This window comes from Malaya genurostris, chromosome 2, assembly GCF_030247185.1.
Source record: "Malaya genurostris strain Urasoe2022 chromosome 2, Malgen_1.1, whole genome shotgun sequence".
NCBI classification, from domain to species: domain Eukaryota; kingdom Metazoa; phylum Arthropoda; class Insecta; order Diptera; family Culicidae; genus Malaya; species Malaya genurostris.
In genome coordinates this window covers 71,131,495-71,153,578 of record NC_080571.1, presented here as the reverse complement: position 1 = coordinate 71,153,578, position 22,084 = coordinate 71,131,495, and the positions used below count along the sequence as shown (strand labels likewise).

The 22,084-nt window shown below is 37.6% G+C and overlaps 1 protein-coding gene across 1 annotated transcript in view; it reads left to right on the top strand.

Annotated features, from left to right (window-relative positions):
* LOC131432208 (neuropeptide SIFamide receptor-like) overlaps positions 1 to 22,084 on the top strand; it is a 401,852-nt gene that overhangs the window by 142,927 nt on the left and 236,841 nt on the right. The window lies entirely within an intron of this gene.

The following is a 22,084-nucleotide window of genomic DNA, read 5'->3' as shown; positions in this document are numbered from 1 at the left end:
TCCTATCTCGACGAACTGAGTCAAATGGTATATAACACTATGGGTCTCCGAGGCTCCGTTCGATAGTCGGTTTTCCCAGCAATTCTAATACCTTTCTATAGAGAAAGGCAAAATTAAGTATTATAAATAGTGATTTTTGCCTTTCTCTATAGATAGGTATTAGAATTGCTGGAAAAACCGACTTTCGAACGGAGCCTCGGAGACCCATAGTGTTATATACCATTCGACTCAGTTCGTCGAGATCGGAAAATGTGTGTGTGTGTGTGTGCGCACTTTTCAAAGATATTTGAACGCGCTCAATTTTCTCAGAGATGGCTGAACCGATTTGAACAAACTTGGGCTCGTTTGAAAGCTACTGTCGAGCCATTGATCAAGTTCGAAGATCAAATGGCTGTGACTTTTGGTTCCGGAGATATGATTGTATAAGTGACGTAACCGACAAAAAGCGTTTATTTTTACCGCTCTTATGTATATAAGGGTGCCAAAATTCTGGGATCACCTCTATTTTCGTTAAGCTCTAGTGCTCAAAAGTTCAAGCACCTCTAAAAAAACCTTCATGCAAAATTTGAGCTAAATCGGACAAGTGTAAGGGGTGCTGCTCGGTGGTAAAGGTTTGACAATTTTCGATCTTGAAAAAGCACCATAGGGGGTAGTACATGAAATTTCCAAAATCGAAAATTTTTTTTGATGCTAAAACTCTTAAAACTGCATAAAACATCAAAATTTAGTGTCATCTCAAAATAAAATTTTTTTGAAAAAAATCAACTTTCTGGGGAATTTTGATATTTTTTCTAAGTCCCAAAAAGTCGATTTTTTCAAAAAAATCTTTTTTCGAGATGACACTAAATCTCGACGTTTCATGCAATTCTAAGCCTTTTAGTGTCAAAATTAGTATCCGAAATTATTTAATAAAAGTATGAAATATATTTTCATGAGACTGTTATGAAACAAGAGAAAGGCATTATCACACCACTAGGTGGATTTTTTTTAGTTGTTTTTTTTTATTTATCGTCATTTTAGTATAAATCAGCTACATTGCGTCAAAACTAGTGTAAGAGCTCTGAAAGTGAAACATAAAAGTCAATCGTATTCCCTTTTTTGTAATATTCTGAAAATTATTTGATGTTAATAAATGCAACGGTAGAACATCAAAATTTCTGATATGAAATTTTCCTTAATTAATTGCACCTAACCAAAAAAGTAATAAATTATATAACCCACAACACATGTGTCATAGATATACTTTAAACCACACATTGACATGAAAGTAGTTTTGTGAAAAAAATGAATTAACAATGTATAATTGTTTAATTTTCGCTCTAGTTATTTTACTTTTGGTGAGTTGTTTTTCCTAAGTTGTTATACCATGCTTGGCTGGATTCTGGAAATAGATTTTGGACCTGAATTCTGGATTCTATACATGAATTCTGGATCTAGAAATAAATTCTGGATCTGGATTCAGGACCGGTTTTATTGAACTGAATTCTTAACCTGAATTCTGGAACTGGATTTTGGACACGAATTCTAAAGTTGGATTCATGACTTGGATTTTGGAAATGAATTCTGGAAATGAATTATGAACCTGAGCCCTACTATTGAACTCTCTACTTACTCCTGGATTCTGGAATTGGATTTTGGGCTTGAATTCTGGACCTGAACTGTACATCGAAACAGAATTCTGGACCTAAACTCTGAATTTTGATTCTGGAAATGAATTTTAGACCTGAATTTTAGATTCTGCACTAGAATCATAGAATTTGGCTCTGTATCTGAGTTAAAAAATTTGTATGCTGGAGCTGTATTCTGGTTCTGGGAATGAATTCTGGACTTTAGTTCTGAGCTTTAATTAAGGACTTGAATTCTGCATCTGATTTCTGGACCTGTATTTGAGACTTGGGTTTTGGAAAGGTATTATTGTTATTGGAAATAATAATTCAAACACTTTCTCACAGCAGACAATGTCTTTATTCAGTCAGCTCAAGCTGGAATGGTTTCTATTAGTATAAGGTTATGATGAAGTATGATAGCAACTTACAATTTAGTGTTCTTCCAAATTTTAAATCAATGTCGGAAATTTCAATTCATGGAACGTTTGAAGCGAATAATTACAACTGCTATTAGTTTAATTCGTGGTCTATTCAAAATAGTTTGTTGTTCATAATTCAACGCATTAAATTCAATTCCAAATAACTTACACGCATAGAGGCAGCGATAGTATCGCTTAGAAACTTCAACAGTATAGCGTTGAAACAACAAATTGTACTTCTTAAAACTACTAATTGTAGAAGGAATTCAAGTAATATGAGAAAAAACTATTAATTTAGCATCACCTTTCTGGCTTGAATAACTGCTTCTTCCTCAGGTGGTGTTACTGGTTCTTTTTATTATCATCCGCCATTCTCCCTAGCTGACAGCGGCTAACGTCGTCGCCTATACGATCATTCGTAAAGGGCCAATGCGCTGGCGGTTCATCCGTGCTAACAATTATAGAACTGGATTCTGGACATTAACTCAGGAGCTGAATTTTGGACACGAATTTGAGATTCTGCACTATTATCTGGATTCTTGAAATGTATTTTGAACCTGAATTCTGGAACTGGATTTACCTTACCTTACCTAACAGCTATAGTCCTGGGGTGTCCTTTGCTGTATCAGGAATACGTCTCCACATAACTCGGTCCATGGTTGCTCGTCGCCAGCCACTCAAGGCACGGATGCTTCTGAGATCACCCTCCACTTGATCGATCCAACTTGCTCGCTGCGCTCCTCTTCTTCTTGTACCAGTCGGATTAGATTCAAGAACCATTTTCAATGGGCTGTCGTCCGACATCCTTAAGACATGCCCATCCCATCGTAGACGTCCGATTTTAGCTGTCCGTACGATGGGTGGTTCTCCTAGCAGCTGTTGCAATTCGTGATTCATACACCGTCTCCACGTTCCGTCTTCCATCTGCACTCCGCCATAGATGGTCCTCAGTACCTTTCTTTCGAAAACACTGAGGGCGCGTTGGTTCTCTGCCAACATAGTCCAGGTCTCGTGGCCATAGAGAACAACCGGTCTAATAAGCGTTTTGTAGATGGTCCATTTCGTGCGGTGGCGTACTTTTTTCGATCGAAGGGTTTTTCTGAGTCCAAAGTACGCTCGATTCCCTGCCAAAATACGTCTCTGTATTTCTCTGCTGGTGTCATTTTCGGCGGTCACCAGTGAGCCCAAATACACAAACTCGTTAACCACCTCGATATCGATATCGATATCGTCTATCAATATTCGTGCTGGGAGGCGTAGTGTTTCTTCTCTAGAGCCTCTTCCTCTCATGTATTTTGTTTTCGACGCATTTATGGCCAGTCCGATACGCCTAGCTTCAGCTTTCAGTCCGATGTAGGTTTCCGTCATCTTCTCAAGGTTACGTGTCACAATATTAATATCGTCAGCGAAGCCAAAAAGATGTACGGAATTTCGGAAGATCGTGCCTCTCGTGTCGATCCTCGCTCTTCGAATCACACCTTCCAAGGCAATATTGAACAAGATACAAGAAAGTCCATCACCTTGACGTAGCCCTCTCCGAGATTCGAAGAGACTCGAGAGCGTCCCAGATACTCGGACGTAGCACATCACTTTATCCATCGTTGCTTTGACCAATCGCGTCAGTTTATCCGGGAAACCGTATATCTTGCATGTTCTGCCATAGCTGTTCTCGATCGATTGTGTCGTATGCCGCTTTGAAGTCAATGAATAGGTGATGCGTGGGTACGTTGTATTCACGACACTTCTGGAGTACTTGTCTTATCGCGAATATGTGATCCGTAGTGGCGCGGGCTCCAGTAAATCCCGCTTGGTACGGCCCTACGAATTCCTTAGCTATTGGTGTTTGAGCAGCTCGCCTGGTAACTGGTCATTGCCCGCGGCTTTGCTGTTCCTCAGCTTGCCGATCTCCTCACTTATCTCCGTCAGATCAGGTGCTGGGAACCTGTCGTCGACTGAGCGTGCATCCAGATTGATTCCTGTGTCGTTCTCTGTATCCTGTGCTTCGCCATTCAGATACTCGTCATAGTACTGCTTCCACCTGTCGATCACCTCACGTTCGTTCGTGAGAAGGTTACCACTGGTATCTCTGCACATTTCGGCCTGTGGCGTGAAGCCTCTACGTGAGCGGTTCACCTTCTCATAGAACTTCCGTGTGTCATGTGCGCGGTACAGCTGTTCCATCGCTTCGCGATCTTGGTCTTCCTGGTGGCGCTTTTTCTTCCGGAAAACCGTGTTATGTCTGTTTCGTGCCTGTCTGTATCGTTCCTCGTTCCCTCTAGTGCGGTGTTGAAGCATCCTCGCCCTTGCTGCATTCTTCTCTTCGACCAACTGCTGACATTCGCCGTCAAACCAGTCATTTCCTTGATTCGATAACCTCGTACCTAGAACGGTTGCAGCAGTGGTACTCACGGCGGATCTTATATTCCTCCAGCCGTCTTCAAGAGTCGCTGCGCCAAGCTGCTCTTCCGTTGGTAGCCCTTGCTCCAGTTGTTGCGCGTATTCCTCTGCAGTACGGACGCTACGTAGCTGCTCGAGATTGAATCCCGGCGTTCCTGTGCGACGAGTGTTGTGCACCGTCGATAATTTTGAGCGCATACAAACTGCAACAAGGTAGTGGTCCGAATCAATGTTGGCACTGCGGTAAGTGCGGACATTGATGACATCGGAGAAGAATCATCCGTCGATGAGAACGTGGTCGATTTGATTTTCCGTATGTTGATCAGATGATCTCCAGGTGGCTTTGTGGATATTTTTGCGGGAGAAGAAGGTGCTTCGAACTATCAGGCTGCAAAGTTCACGCATCGTTGGCCGTTGTCGTTTGTTACCGCGTGCAGACTCTCCAGCCCGATCACGGGCCGGGAGAACAGACGCTGTTTCGAGCCGCCCCAACACTGGAATGGAACTGGATGTCGTACATGAAATATGAAATTGGACTCTGCACTTGGATTTTGGAAATGAATTCTGGATCTCAATTCTGAACATTAAATCTGGATGTAAATTCTACACGTACACTTTGGACCTGCTTTCTGGGCCTTTATTCTTAACTAAACTTTGGAGTAGAACTCGATCCTGAACCTTGATACTGCACACTTAAATTTTATTGCTGAATCTCGGCAAAAAAGCCGAAATTTGTACAGCCGAGTGCTCGGTGATCGTCTCGGCAAAATGTATAAATACTGAGAATCTCGGCAATCCTAAATTTGTGAACTGTCAATTATTGCCGAACTAGCCAGTAGAAATTTTGATTTTCGGCAAAAGCGATCATGAATTGCCGAGTCATCAGTAATTGAACGAAGAAGGAATTGCTCTTCTTTTTATATAAAATAAAAATCATAAAAGCTAAGGTGGAAGAAAGAGGATATTTTATTAATGTTAATTGCCTCACAGAGTTTCAGTAAAATCTAACTCACTGTTCGAAATCTCGGCAAATGGATTTGCTGATTTCGGTATATTTGTTATTTACTGACAAGCTTTGCATAGTATTATACGAAACTTCTGCAAAAGAATGCGCTTTACCGAGATATCAGTATATTACTTTCACGAATATCGGAAAAGAGCATGTAAATTACTGAAGAATCAGTCTTGTTGCCGATCTAATTCGATATTTCAATATGCTGAGCTCGAAAATCGGTTTTAAGTGTATAGACCTGGATTCTGGAAATTGTTTTGGACCAGAATTCTGGTTTCTGAACTTCAATTATAGATCTTAAAAATAAATCTGGATCTGGTTTCGGAACCTGGATTCTAGAACAGAATTACATAACTGGATTCTGTATCTGAACTCTTGACATGAATTCTAAATCTGTTCTGGAATCGGATTTTGTAAAAAAAAACATTTGGACCTGAATTCTGAACATTTGGACCTGGATTTTGAACTTGGATTTTGGTTCTAGAATCCGGAGTTCTGGATTTGACTACTGAACTTTGGTTCAGAACCTGGATTTTGCATCTGATTTCTCGACCTGGATTTTTAACCTGGAATCTGGACCAGCATTCGGGACCTGGGTTCTGGATCTGAACAATAGAACTAAATTTTGGACATGAATTCTAGATTTTCGCCCAGTACTAGGATTCTGGAAATGAATTTTGGACGTGGATTATGAACCTGAATTCTGCATCTTGAATCTGAACCTAGGTTCTGGGAATGAAATCTGGAACCTAGATTCTAAAACCCGAATTCTGGAACTGGATTCTGAACCTGAGTTCCAGAGCTGAAATCTAAACCAGAACCAAAAGTTTCAGAAAACGGGTGCAAAATAGTTGCCCGCGAATTGCCCCGAAAGTGCATTTTTTTCGTGCGGTGCAAATCAATGAAACACAGTGCACCTGTTTTGATTGCCCGACTGCACGAAAAGTGCACGAATCGAGCAAAACACTCCATGAGTGTTTTCAATGAAAAACGACAATAGTAGCATTAAAACAAATCCAAATTTGTTGAAATCGGTTCAGCCATCTCTGAGAAAATTGAGCGGTAAAACAACAACAACGTTTTATCGGTTACGTCATTTATACCATCACATCTCCGTAACCAGAAGTCACAGCCTTTCGATCTTCGAACTTGATCGTTGGCTCAGTAGTAACTTTTAAAAGCGCCTAAATTTCTCAAAATCGGTCAGCCATATTCGAGAAAATTGAAAAAAAAATCGTTAAAAGCCTTGCACATAGACACGGACATTTTTCGATCTCGTCGAGCTTAATCAAATGGTATATAACACTACGGGTCTCCGAGGCTCCATTCGAAAGTCGTTTTTTCCAGTAATTGTATTACCTTTCTATAGAGAAAGGTAAAAAGATCCTACGATCAATCGATAAATTTTCATAATACTCATTTTGCTGTCGACGTGAATAACATGGACCCATTTCCATAGACTTTTGTTGAATCATTGAGTTCATTAGTAAAATGTAACCGCTAATCGCATTTCACTAAGACTGAACATTTCACCTTTCCTAAATAGTAGCATTATCAGGAAAATATAATGCATTCATCCTTCTGTCACTTGATTCGCTACCTATCATAGTGGCACACAAAAGCATGTCGAATAATATCGCCTACGTGTAGTCTTTTGACAAACTGCTCCGTAACGCTTTGCTACCATTCGTGAACGTAGGCTAAATGTAGGCTCATACCCGCAAACACTCGTGCAGTGGAAGCGAGCTTGTCTTGAACACGTATTTCGAGAATTTGTTCCACCATGCATTAGCTGCTTGTCAACGGTAACGTTGACGACGACATTCTTTGACGTTTGAAAACACACATTACCGGTCGTCACAACCAAAGGGTTCGGGTAGAATAAGCAACGATGCAACCGGAGGTGTCGAGTACAACTTGGTGCGAATTCTGCCTCCCTAGGTTGACCTTGGGAAATGATGAATGGCCTATTGCAGTTTTTTTTAAATTCTGTTTCATCAACCACACACCATAACCACGGTCCACGACCACTGGGAGTATTTGATACCTTCAGCATTGGATTCGTTTTAGTTATATACTTGAATCAGTTTGAAATTTTTATGCCAATGATTTACGTGGCAGCTACGATATAACTTCATTTGCTTCATTTGATGGATCTCCACTTAACGAAAAAGTAATTTCAAGAATCAGTAGAGGCAGGACTCGAATCTCATAGAAACTGATTAACATTCCGATTTATGCGATTTGGGAACTGAAACTTGAATTTGAAACAGCTCAAGTTGAAAAATTCTTTACATATGTCTCGTCACTTAGTGGTAGTGGTACTTTTTATAATGTGAAGTAAAATAATTACTTTCACAGCGTTGATCGATTGCTATTTATTGTTTTAATTGTTATTGTTTCAATTGCAGAATTTACAAACCATACACACTTTGTTTTTTCCTGAATTTCGCCAAAGCTTTGCTGAGCTCTATACCTTTTTCCTCAACCGCTCTGTACTTTTTGGTGCTAAACTGTGCTCGATTTAAAAAATCTGTGAAAATCTGTGATTTATTCCAAAATCTGTGGATATCTGTGATTATTTTTAGAAATCTTTTAAAATCTGTGTCATTTTTAAAATCTGTGCAAAAAATTTAAAATCTGTGAAACATAGATCAATCTGTGAACCTGGCATCCCTGTAGTGAGCGAATGCCGAGATTTTAAGCAATTAATCAAAATAAAATTTGAAATATGAAATAAACATTCCAGTTAAAACTCGTTATCATTGATTTATTGAACAATCCAATCAGCGTGGTCACTACGAGATAGCGTTATGGTGATTGTTTTGCCATATCCCATGTATTTAGAAAATTTTTTGACGAATTTTTCAATTTACTTGAGTTTGAAAGAATGCAGATGGCAAAACGTTTCAAATATGGGTAAGAAAAACGATTATTCACGTGTTGCCATCAAACATATGATTTCAAATTGTCCTATACTCTTAACAATCTCGGATGAAATTTGAAATTTTCAGTTCACATATAGATTTGATTTAGATGATAAAACATGAGTAAATAGATTAGTCATAAAACTTTTGATTATAATTTATCAATTAATCTTAAAATCCAACCATTAAAACAAACTTATTTACATCACTGAGTTTTACACTGAACCAAAACGGCTATTTTGATGAATCATCGAATTTTGGTTGTCTAAAAGTTATTTACCGAGATTCCGATAAGTTGATATCATTAATTTGCTGATTTCGGCAAAACGACCAGTCGCTTGTAAACACGGTAATTTACAAAACCGAATATCAGTATAAAATTTTGAATTGCAGAGAAATCGGAAATAATAAACCGAGAATGGAGAAAGCTATCTTGGCCGAAATTTCAGTAAAATATCGCTTTGCCGTGATCAAAATTAAGTTTTAAGTGTGTACGCCTTTCGGACCAGACGTTTTTTCTGACCCAATGTGCGTCGACCGTCTTTCCCTTTACTCTATACCCGTTTCCATGAAATTATTGATGAAAAAACCGCCATAATTCGTCAAATATGCTTGAACAGAAAAAAAACTTATGCTATGATAAAAGTGTATCAAACATATACATTTATCATACTGGAAGCCAATGTTCACTGATAAATTATATCTTATCAGGGCGTCGCACTTTGTGCACTGGGTCGGATTTATAATTGAATATTTAAAATTTGTAGAATTATTCACAACAGTCTAAGTAAAGTTCCGGTAATAAAATATTTGAACTTTTCCTTATTTCTTTTCTATTTTTCAGCAACGGATAACCCGATTTACACGAATCAAAATTAAAGCTCTCATTGTCTTAAAATATACTATGCAATTTTATCCAGATCCGACTTTTGGTTCCGTAGTTATAGAGCGATTAGTGTCAAAACATTTAAATCGTCATTCAAAATGACGATTCAAAACTAGTACGCGTCGGTACGTGCGGCTTTGCTCCGTTCGCAGCGTGCTTTGCTCAATTTCGTATAGCGTGCAGGCATCCTTACATTCAAATCTATATATTTCAGGTGAAAAATATGTGAATTTGTAAATCTTTTATTCAATTTGTACCCAGTTGAGCAATGTATGTGTTTGTGTGTGTGAGTAAATGTCAATTCGTGAAATAAAAAATCTCATAGCCCATATAGGTTTCTATTGAATTTCATCACGCTTTCATAGGATAACGTGTGTTTAAAATTGCATACCGTCATTTAGAGCGACGATGCAAAAAAGAGTAAAATTCTTCTAGATTTGATTCAATTTGTAGGCTACATTATTTACTTACTAAACGAACCGACTTCGGCTATAGTGGTTCCAAGTTTCCGGTTTCAGAAGTACCGGAAATAGTGGTCTAAAACTCTAAAACGAGACTCACTCAATTTTCTCAGAGATGATTTGATCGATTTTCACAAACTGGTTTGAATAAAAGTTCCTTTAGTTTCATAGGCTGTTTAGTTTCATCCTGATCCGACTTCCGGTTCCAGATCCATAGGGTAAAGTGTGTTTAATAATTTGGTGCGACGATGCGAAATAAACAAAAATTCTTATTAACTTGACATAAGTGTTTACAAATTTAAAAGGTTATGTTAGTTCATACCAAAGGAAAGTTTCTTATTTTATTCAAGATTGTGATATTTGTGGAAATATAAGTAATATGAGAAAGACATCATTATACAACAAGGTGGATTAAAAAAGGTTTTTTTTTCCATTAACCCCTTAACGCTCAAGGGCAATATGTTTCCTTTTTATAAAAATCCTTATAGATTCTTCAATTACTATTAAATCGATGTTTTTTTTACTGTTAAAGAAAACTTATTTCCAAGGGGACAAATGTGTTTCTGAACAAATAAGTAAAAAGAACTATCAATCTTTATTGCACTAAAAAAGTTTGTGTAAAATGATGTATAGAAAATAGAACACATAATAAATGTGTTATGTGCACAAGTACATGAAATCGTTTCGTAGAATGCCGTAACTAACTATTTATTTCACTACTCTGATAATTAAAGCAATTAAAGCAATAAATTGAATTACTATATAATAAACCCAACTCTTCTTCTATTTATTTCTAAGAATCATAGGGAAAAATTTTTCCCATAAAATTATAGGAAACTTATGCACGCTGCTATGTTTTTCTGGTGATATTCTACTAATTTACACACCCAATAGCTAAAATATTGTCTTGTACTGACATATTTCGTCCTGCACATCTTATGGTCGTGAAAGGGTTAAGGGCTGAGGCCAGTAGGTCGCACATAACCACGTGGCTCGCTCTGCGTATTACATTTCCCTCCATGCTCTCTCGCAAATGTGCAAAATGACTCTCGATGTGGCTGGGTGGCCAAGAAAGTTTGGATATTTTCGGTTACAAGTTTGACTACACCACATAAAATCCAATAAAGCTACCGCTTGTTTGGCAGCCTTGCTGAGCCGATTTTATTTCTCTCTCATGTTTCGTTACGTTACGTTACGTTGCTTTTGAAGGCGAGATATTCAATTAACAAGTTGAAAGACGGCGTTTTCAGCTATGCAATTCTTCCATCAGAAGAAAGACTTTTCCGACCGTTAAAGTCAATGAATCATTCTAAAATTATCACGGAATAATCTAAACTCATTTTCTAAGAGATTGTCAGTTGCGTTTTTCGATATTCGTTACCGTTTCTGAGGAAATCAGATTTGAAGCGTGAAAATAGCCCTCTAAAACGCCCTAAAACACACTGGCCCCAGCACTTAAGAGAGTCCAATAACGCTAGATAGGTCGCAACTCCGAGTAGGCATTCTTCACGGTATATTTCCTAGTTTACCGTTCCGGTAGCGATGAAGCTTCTGTTTACTCGACCACAGCTGCATACTGCCTGCCAAACCAAATATTTTTTGGGAAACTAAGTTTCATCGTCCTTTATTAAGTAGGAAAATTTCGTCAAACATTTGCAATACAACTTGCGCACCGGGGTTTTAGTCGTCACACGTCATTCATCATTACGATATTCGGTACATTTTTTCCCTTGAACGACTTCGTACCTTGCCGGTACTTGGAAGTATACACGAATGTTGGAAGCATTTTCATTTTTCTAGCCACCTACGTACCTAAAGATTTGGTCTCTTCTGCAATATTTGCTTCACCTTTGCGTCCGTCTGGTAGTTCCTGAGATCCTCCGTTCCCAGTGCTTGCAGGAACCAAGATTTTTGCAAGTTATTGGCTAGGTCCTTACTGAAAGATCCGGATTTTCATTGCTTTTTGCGCTTGCTCTTCCTTCGACGTCATCTTCGATCGAAAAGCTTGTAATATTACCAAGTATTGATTTTACACGATGGACAGACATTATCGTATCTCTAACTACGTGACGTGATGAATAACCGGTATCGGTTTAAACCACTAATACGACATTTATCATCAATCAACGCAACAAATACAACTATATTTTCACCAGTCGTTCAATACATTCTAGAAAACAACCATGGTCTATACACCCGTCATTACATAATTATTCAATTTGTTGATGCCAGTAAGCAATAACTCAAGTACGCAGGTATAATTGCAATTACGATTATCGTCCCTGCCATCAACATCATCATCATCATCGGCATCATCGTCATCATCCCGTTACTTTCCAGAAAGTACGTGCTTCACTATCGTTAGTGCATTCTCGGTTTACGTCCTGCGGAGAAACCCAGGACATGTGAATAATAGTCTCCATCCGTGTTAGCCTCATCAACAGCTTCTTGTGATACGCCTCAGATATTTTCTTCCTACGAGCAGTGCGATTGCAGCTTCAGTATGCCACTAACCCGAGCAGTGAATCATAACAAAATGCTTCTAAGCCCCGTTGTTGACGTCGGAGTTTTGGTATTTTTCAATCGAGCTTGGTTCGATCGATTATGACCTGCGGTTTGTGTACTTTCCTGCTATGAGACTTTGGGTTCATGAATTAATTACGATATTTAGATTAATTCTGTTTTAACTTTATTGGTTCTTCATGTTCAGACGACGAGCATAAGCCACCACTAATGTAGGAAATTAATAGCACTGTTATGGCTTGTAACAATAAGAGTGCGTAGCAGAAACGAGACACAGGTTCATTAAGGCTACTTAAAGTATATATTAACAATCCTGATGGTCCATTATCAAGCGTTCTGGAACCAATTAGGCAACCTTCTACTTTTTCTGGCCTCGCTGAATCCTCCCGCATCTCAAATTCTCTGTATTTTTCATTAGAAAATTCTCTTCGTTCTTTTATTGTTCTCATACTGATGAGCTCACAACGTTTGCACTGGTTTTGTTCGTTCGTCTGAAGAGGTTGAAAAAAGAAAATAATGAAAACTTGGTATTGATAAAGGAGTTATTTGGTACAGCGATCACTTCGAAATTTGATTGGGTTGTTTTAACCCCTCTCATGGAAAATTTTTCAACATTAAATTTTATGAACAATAGAATACTTATTATATAGAAGTGCAAATACTTCGTTCTCAGAATTTGTTTTACAGTGCCAATATTGTGGATGACGCACTTTTCTTCCAAATTGTTGTGCCTTTCTAATCTTTTGAACTCGAATTTCCCACCTTTTAAAAAAGAAAACGCGTTCAGAATTCAGCTTCAAAATCCAGGCCAAGTATTCAGGTACCGAATTCAGTTTCAAACTTCTGGCTCAAAATTCAATGCCAATAAAGACTGTCCCAGAAAGTATGGACGCAACCAAAAACCGCTGCCATTTCGCAATGGTTCAGAATCTGTCAATTTTCGTGGCTGCTTCCTGTTGTTTACATTCTTCTCTAACCACTTGTGCAGTTGTTTATTCGTTTTCATTAGTTTGTTTCGAAATGCGTGCACATGCACATGCACATTTTAAATGGTGCACAGAACGCGGACTGTCACTGAGAAAGATAGCAAAAATGGAAGGAGTAAGTGAAAAAGCGGTGCGAAATGCAATCAGGAAGTTCGGCAAGGATAAAACCTTTGAGGATAAACCGAAAACGGATCGATAGAAAGGTTCTACTAACCCTCAGTTGGATAAACGTATACTGAAGGCGTTTGAGCAAAAAAAGGAGGTTTCAGTTCGGGATGCATAAAAAAAATGGGCGCTTCGAAGTCAAATGTTCTTCGTGCTAAAGAACGTTTGAATCTTCGAACCTATAAGAAGCAGAAACAACCAAAACGTAGTACGAAACAAGAAGCATCGATCAGGCCGAGCGTTCGAAAGCTGTACAATACGATTCTTGCTGGAAATTTGAACTGCATAATCATGGACGACGAAACCTACGTGAAACTCGATTACAAATCCTTGCCGGGACCACAATATTATACGGTGCGAGAAGGGCAAGTGTTAAACAAGTCCGAGACATCGATTGAAGTCGAAAAATTTAACAGGAAAGCTATGGTCTGACAAGCAATTTGTAGCTGCGGTAAGATTTCGAATCCCTTCATTACCACTGCTTCAATGAACAGCGAAATATATATCAAGGAATGTTTACAAAAACGCCGTCTACCCATGATTCGAAGCCACAACTGGCAAGATCTTGCTTCTTGCCACTACTCCAAATCAACGGTAGATTGGTATACTATCAAAAATGTCACTTTCGTCCCAAAAGACATGAATCTACCAAATTGCCCACAACTTCAACCAATTGAGGAATTTTGGGCATTGACGAAGGCACATCTTATGAAACATGTCTCGGCAGCCGAAATCATTCAACAGTTCGAAAAAGACTGGAAAAAGTGTCAAAACTTGTCGCCAAAAAGTCTGTACGGAATTTAATGAGGAACGTTCACAAGAAGGAGCGCCAGCTAGTCTACAATGGCTAAGTTCCGAATGTTGAGAATAATATTCTGTTGTTGTAGTCCAATATTATCAGTATATCGAATAAAATTTGAATATCTAACACTTGTGAATTATTTACAGCGAAATCAAAGTGCGTCCATACTTTCTGGTACAGTCTTTATTCAGGTTCAGTTACAGTTCCAGCATTAAACTACATTTTCCTACATGTCCGACGAGGTGCAATTGAGATGGAAAATGCTTTTCAGTTAAGTTTTTGTTTGTTAAAAAAGTTTTTAGGACCAGTCCTCATTTCGTTGCGGTTATATTCTGTGTGTTAATGACTATTTTGAGTTAAGTTCTTTTCTAGAATTCTGTTGCGAATTAAAGTTTCAAAATCGTAGGTTAGGAATCCGGCTTTTTAGATTTCAGTTTCAAAATCCAGACTTAGAAATCAGTTAAAGAATCCAGATTCCAGATCCATTTTCCAGTTCCAGAATACTGTTCCAGTCTTCAGGTTCAAAATTCTATTCCTAGAATTCAGTTTCAAAATCCAAGTTCGGAGTGCAGGTTCAAGAATGTGTTGCAGTTCCAGAAATCAGTTTTAGAATCTAGGTACAGATTTCAGTTCAAGAATCCAGATCCATAAAAAAGATCAAGAATCAAGCTTTGGAATTTCGCTCCAGAATCTGAAACTCCTTTTCAAAATCCAGGTCCAAAATCGAGTTCCGAAATTCAATTCTAGAAATCCATTTTCTGATCCCAGTTTTGGAATTCAATTCCTCTATTCTATTTTAGAATCCAAGATTTACTTCTAGAGCTCATTTTCAGAATCCAATGCTAGAATTCAAGAAAGGAACTCAATTACAGAATCCAGTTCCAGAATTCCGATTCAAAAATTCAGCTCAAGAATCCACGCCTAGAATCAATTTTTGAAATTTAATTCGAGAGTCTATGATTTGAAAGTAGTTCAGAATTCAGTTTTAAAATTCATGTCCTGAGTTCAGTTTCAGTATTTAGGTTTTGAATTGAGGTCTCTTATTCAGTTCTAGTTCATTTCGATGAATCGTGAATGAAATTTAGATCCGGAGCTCAATTTTAAAATTCAGTTCAGAATTCGGATAATACTTTTGAATTCATTTCTTAGCTTATACAGTATTTTTTTCATCAAGAAGCAATGACACATTTAAACACGAAATTGGTAACTTCACTTAAATGACTGTTACTTTGCTTCTGACTTATCGAAATGTCATGATGTTGTCATGATGTTTAAAACATGCCTGGAAATACCTTATATCTTGGATTCAATTTGAGTAACGGTAATACGGAGTGTATCGAAAAGTAGTTAGCAACATTGATTATTGAATAAAAAAGCGAAAAAAACATATTTTGACATCAGTTTTCGATATATTGTAGAAAAATTACATTTTTATGCATTTCACTGATTATCCTAGTTTCTGTGAAACGCTCGCACTTTGGACTTGACATTCTTCATTAAATTCTGCACAGTTACTTTTGTGACTTTCCTGTTGGCATCTGTTCAGTTTTTTTTTTGAACTCCTGCATGTTTTGGGACACTGTACCTTCCTTCTGAAAGTGCCGCTTGACAATTGCCCAATACCTTTCAATTGGCCGAAGATCCGGGCAGTTCGGTGGGTTCGGATGTCCTTTTCCACGAATTGTACATTATTTTTTGACAACTACTGTAGAACGGAGTTGGCGTAGTGGGCTGAAGCCAAATCCGGCCAGAAGAGAGGAGGAGCCTTATGTTTTCTGTACAATGGCAGCATTCTCTTCTTCAAACATTCTACCTCGTACACCTTGGCGTTAATTGTGCCCTTCGTGAAGAAAATCGACGACCGCAAACCACAGGTACAAATTGCTTGCCAGACCATCACCAAATTTTTCCATCGCCACCGTGGTGCCAGCGTCTTCCAGGTCCTGGTACACCGATTTCGTATAATATTGCGGTCTGGGAATCGCTCGAGAGTCTTCCATGGCGTAGGTTTCGTCATCGATCAGGATGCATCCGTCTTTATTCTGTAGAATCCGGTTATACAGTTTTCGCGCTCTTGTTTTGGCCTGAACTTGCTGTACCAGGGACTTTTTCGGCACCTTCTGTTTCTTGTACGTTTTCAGGGAGTTCCGAACTTTGATCCGTTGAATCATCCCGATGCTGGTGTTGAACTGCTTGGCGATGGATTTTTCCTGATGTACTCAACCACTTTTAAGTCCCGACCGGGCTGGCTGGGACCCGTTTTCCTACCGGATCCGGGAAATTCCTTCATGGAAAGGGTCTTACCGAACTTCTCGATAATATTTTTGACACTGGTGTGGTGCACTTTCACCCGTTTTGCAATTTCGTTGTACGTGACACCACTTTCTGAGCACCAAGTGTGCAGAATTTTCTTTCACGTTTCCGGATCAATTCGACTCATCATTGAAACGATAAACCGTACCGAAACCAATCACCATGTCACCGCAAAACACGCTGCAAAAAATTAAGCCATTTCAGAGTAATAAATGTTTGCATGTTTCTAACTACTTATCGATACAGTGTCTGGTGAAAATTTGCTTGACATTGATATTTTTATTATATTGCGGCAGATACCTAAGCTCAATATTTATTTATTTAGACGTGAAACGCCTGGTTGAGCTGAAATCCACTATCTTCCTCTTCAGCAGGCATAAAATCTCCTTATCTACGATTACAAATACAAATACGATTACCGATACAATTGTCGTTAGCTTCAATAAGTAAATATTAAATATTGGAAATTGAAACTAATCCCATAACTAAACCTAGCATATAGAAGAAAATACTACATGGAATGAAAAGTACCGGATTTTTACCGTGAAAACTCTTTTATTCTTCAGGATAATCTCCATATAAAGCCATACACTTGACCCATCGATGCTCCAACATTTTGATGTACGTTGAGTTTAAAAAAAAGCGTGCCTAATCCACCTAGCAGTGAGATGATACCTTTTTTTATTAATCCGCATGTGTTTTTTTGAATGATTATTCTTCGGTGTTTTAGTTCTTATGACATTATTTTAATGACCGTCGTTTTAAGCGACAATTTGATCTTTTAATCACTCATTACTCTGTAATGTCGAAACTGCAAATCGGGTCGAATTTGAATCTAAAAGTGTGATAATCGATTAAACATGCCATGATATGTAAGTTCATCTTTAGAGTTTACGGTAATTTAAGGTACTTCCAGAGCCGGTATTCAGGAACCAGCATAACCCAAACCGATTCGTATGGCCATATGACGAATAAATTACAACAGTTTTGAGTCCAACTTTGAAGCTTTTCGGGATTGTCATCTTCTAAATCGGTTTGAATTTTAAAAATTCATCATCATGTAATTCGAGAATCGGAAGTCATAATTGGATACAATTAATGAATTTTGTCTTTGTCGATTTGGCTTTTTTTGAGAAAACGATTGAGCTTTAAGAAACGATTCGATACTGGAACCGGTGTAGCCGAAGTCAGATAAATTCACCTGAGTAGCTTAGTTTACATTTGTTTCAAAATGTTTAAAAATCAGTGTAGACATCTTTGAGAAATCGTATGGCGAATTGAATCCGAATCTAAAACTGAACGCTACTAAAACTGAAATAAATTTATTTGATTATCGACTATCCAAATCTGCAAACCCGATAAACCTGATTAATTTAAGTGAAATAGACATTTCAAACTAATCACCCTGTATCCCCTAAACCGGAAGATGGATCAGACTCAAAAGCGAGCGAGATGTTTTGTAGAATCTTAAGACCTTTCATTTTAATCTTTTATGGTTCTTAGATTTCATTTGAATCTTAGATCGGTTCAGCCATCTACGAGTTACACTATTTTAATTTGGTTTTACATATCATCCTGTAGCTCCGAAACCAGAAGTCGGGTCCAAACATAATTTAGGAACCTTGTTTAGGAGCAAGACTTTTCATATGAATCTGAGTTTGTAGAACACGGCTGAGCCCTTCCGAAAATACTGCTATCATCTGGTTTAAATATGTCATATTCGAACGACTATGATGCCAAAAATGAACCGTGCTAAAATCGGTCCGAAGTTAAATGTCATGAAAAAGGATGCTGTACACAGTGTTTTTGGTACTTAGAAACAATTGTATGTATAAAAATTCGTGTTTCACGTTGCTCCCAAGCATCGCTTTGTCATACAATGCACCAGAGGTGGAAATAAGCAAATATTTTGATTCACAGTTTTTCACAGTCGTGGTGGAGTAATATCATCAATGAGAACAACTAATAATATTAACATACATACTGCGATGAATAACAATTATAATGATAAGAAAAACATGCCCAAGCACAAAGCGTGCTATGCAGCTGATTAATGATACCCCATTTATCTTTAATATCATACACAGAAGTAACAGAAGTGCAGGATTTTTCTACGCCAATTCAAAGGCCCAATTCGAACGCTGCGCCAAATGCTGCGCTCCTGTTACTTTTATAAACCATGTTCTTGTCAAATAGCGTTTTATTGGGTTTAATCTAAACAGTACACGAATATCATCATCAGCATCAACCAGCTGGAAGTAAAACAAAGTCTTTTGTCGCTATAATCAATATTTGGTGTGGTATATTTTTGTACTACTTTTGCATTCCGTATTGCTATTGCGCAGTGAAAACTGCTAAACTAACATTATCAATGTGATTACGATCTAAACTGATTATTTTCATAAAACCATCATCTAGCATTCATTTTCCTTCATCTAGTGTTTATTTCAATGCGAATTAAACAACAGGTTGCGAAATCTTACACGGTTTGTATCAAACGAGATCATGTGTTGAAACTTCGTAAACCGTGCCGTAACGAAACCGGTATTTTTCCCAACTGTGGTGATAAAGGAGCATTCCTAAAAGTTAAAAATTGACAACTTTCCCCAATTTGAGCACCCTCAAGAATATAAATTGCCAAAAATTATTGATGTACATGCTCCTTTAGTATTTCTTATCACCCATCACTAAACTTCCCAAAGATAGAAAATTGGAAATTTTCCAAGACTTTAAAAGTCTCATTGACACGCGGTAGTTAATTCCTGTTAGATTACTGTTGTCACTAATTTTCACACCCCTCATTGCGATCAACGATTATCGGCACTCATGTCTGATCTTGGTCATATGTGATTTTCTGATCGAATCGTCCAGTGGTTTGATCTTACAGAAATCAGTGATAATAGTAGCTCAAAACCACTACCGATTTTGTGTGACGGAAGATCAGTATTGATTTTTATCGATGTGATTCAAAGATCACTGAACCCGCGGACCCACACGGACCGAAGGATGCGGCCAACAAGGATATTCGCTAACGCTATATGGAAGACCCTCAGGCAATATTCTATTCATCGGCCACTGCCGATCGCCAGCTGAAAGCTGAATTGTCGAGAACCCGCTACCCCGATACTACATTACATAATGGTACTATTCTAGTTTTAAGTTAGTCATAATTAAGATTAGTAAATACCCTTGGCATCTTAGAGCTTAAGCAGTGTGCCTAAAAATTATAATATAATATTGAATAAAAAAAAAGATCACTGATAAACTGATCTTAAGAGGATTAGATAACGAGCAATAATCTTCACTAGTGATAATGATTTGATTATTTTTCGAACTTGATTTTTCCAGCCCTGAATTTAGGAGCATTTTAGAAGTTAACAGTTTCACTATCTGGAAAGTTCCAGAATTCAACTGCAGTATCTTCTACATATGGGTATCGCTTTTTAATTAGATGCAAAAATTTGAAAAAATATACCTAAACTATCCGTACATTCTCAACAAAACGTTCTATCAAATGAGCATAATAATCAAACTCGCATATTTTTTTTTAATATATTCCTGATTTTGTTTATATATTCGACATAAAAGGTAATTTGAAATGTATGTGGGAGACCACGGTTATGAAGATTTATAACCTTATTGTGTTCATTATAGACCACTATAATTTTAGATTCATTACGTTTGCTGTATTAATTAAATGTATGCGCTTGCAATCCACTATTTAACCAACAAGTTGTTTGAGAGCTAAAATATTTTTTTAAACTAGATATTGGTGGCGAACCTTTTATTTTAATCTAATTGTCTATTATGTCTATTATTATGTTCATTAAAATATTTTCAAAAAATCTAAATTCATTAAAAGTGTGCAAAATTACTCCTATTATCGATATGATCAGGTTTGAAAAGTAGTTTAATATAATTAAAATTGCTAACGTGATTACTGTATTTAATTCTTGATCATATTTGAATGGTTTTTATGTATGACCAAGCAAAATATTTTAAATAAATTTTAAGGTGGTGTAGAGCAAGATCGCACCAGGATTTCCAAGAAACATGTAGAATAGCTTTAGAATGACTGTATGGTTACAGATACATTTCCCCGCTTTTGAAAACCACATTATTAAATTCGAACCTCGACCTGGAAGGATTCTTGGTGTCAGTAGGAGCCATGTAATGATTCTGTACAGTAAGATTCGGCTGCGAAGTATGTTGAAACAGAAAGGCCAAATTCCACAAAAGGAATATAATGCCAAGACTTTGATTGTTAATGGCATGGTTGACTTCTGAGAATGAGAACAAATTTGTCTCAGCACAATAAAAAGAGATCGTATGCATAAGGTCTTCTACTACACTGTGTAATATACAGTTTTGTTGCCCAATTTTTTATTTTACGGTATTTAGTTTTTTGATTCACAATCGGAAATCTTGATTCACAGTTTTGTGCGCAAAATGGGCTTATTTCCACCTCTGCAATGCACAAAACTGTTACTGCTGGAAAGGGGGAAAAGTCGCTTACACAAAAATGTCGATATCTCCGTTGAAACTGGACGGATTTTAACAATCTATGGCTTGTTGAATAGCTATTACCGTGCGGAAACTAAGTCTCAAAAACATAATCTGTTTTCCAGATCAAGTATGACAGATACTGTTAAAATTTTGACATAAAACTTCGTATAACTCAAAAAGTAAACATCCGATCTCAAAACCATTCAATAGCGTTCTGGGTGACGGGGAGAACTTTCTTTTGCTAGTAGTTTGATCAAAATCGGTCCAGCCATCTCTGAGATCTCGACCTCTTTGTTGACAACACACATACAGACCCACACACATACACACACGGACATTTGCTCAGTTCTTTGAGCTGAATCGATTGGTATATGACACACGATCCTCCGAGCCTCGGAAAATTTTCTAAAGTTTGAGCGAATTCTATACCTATTTTTTATACATAAAAAGGTAAAAAGGTTTATCAAGGCCTTTAACATAGACTTGAGTTTCTGCAATGATCTCAGTATTCGATGAAAATTTCTTTCTCTGGAGGCACCTTTTCAGGTTTGGAAATAGACAATAGTTGCTGAGGGCCAGGTCTGGAGAATACGGGGGATGGTGGACCAATCCGTGTCACAATTCATTCAATTTCACCGTTGCTTTTATGCATGGATGCGTCTTTTTCCATAGCTTGATGAAAACTAGAACTCGTCCGACATGATCAAACATCTAAAGGTTTTCTATTTTCAAAAGGAATTGACTTTTCAATTCCTTGTGGTAAATGTTGTAACACGAAAAATTAAACCAAGTGCCTTAGAAGCCGTTCAGATGATGTAATCGATATGATCCAACAGGACGGCCAACTTCTTGATGTCCTCAATTCTCGCTTGAGGACAGTTTGGGAGAAAACGTAGTTGAATACAACGGTTGTGCTTTTGCAAGTAGAAGAAATTACGGAACAATTCCAGTATCAATTGGAAAAGATTTTCAACTATTTTGGCAGAAATCTGACATATTTGAGATCTCCAATGAAATGAAACAATTCAAAATTTTTTCGAAAGATAATTTTAGGCATTGTAACGGAAGGTTTAAATCATT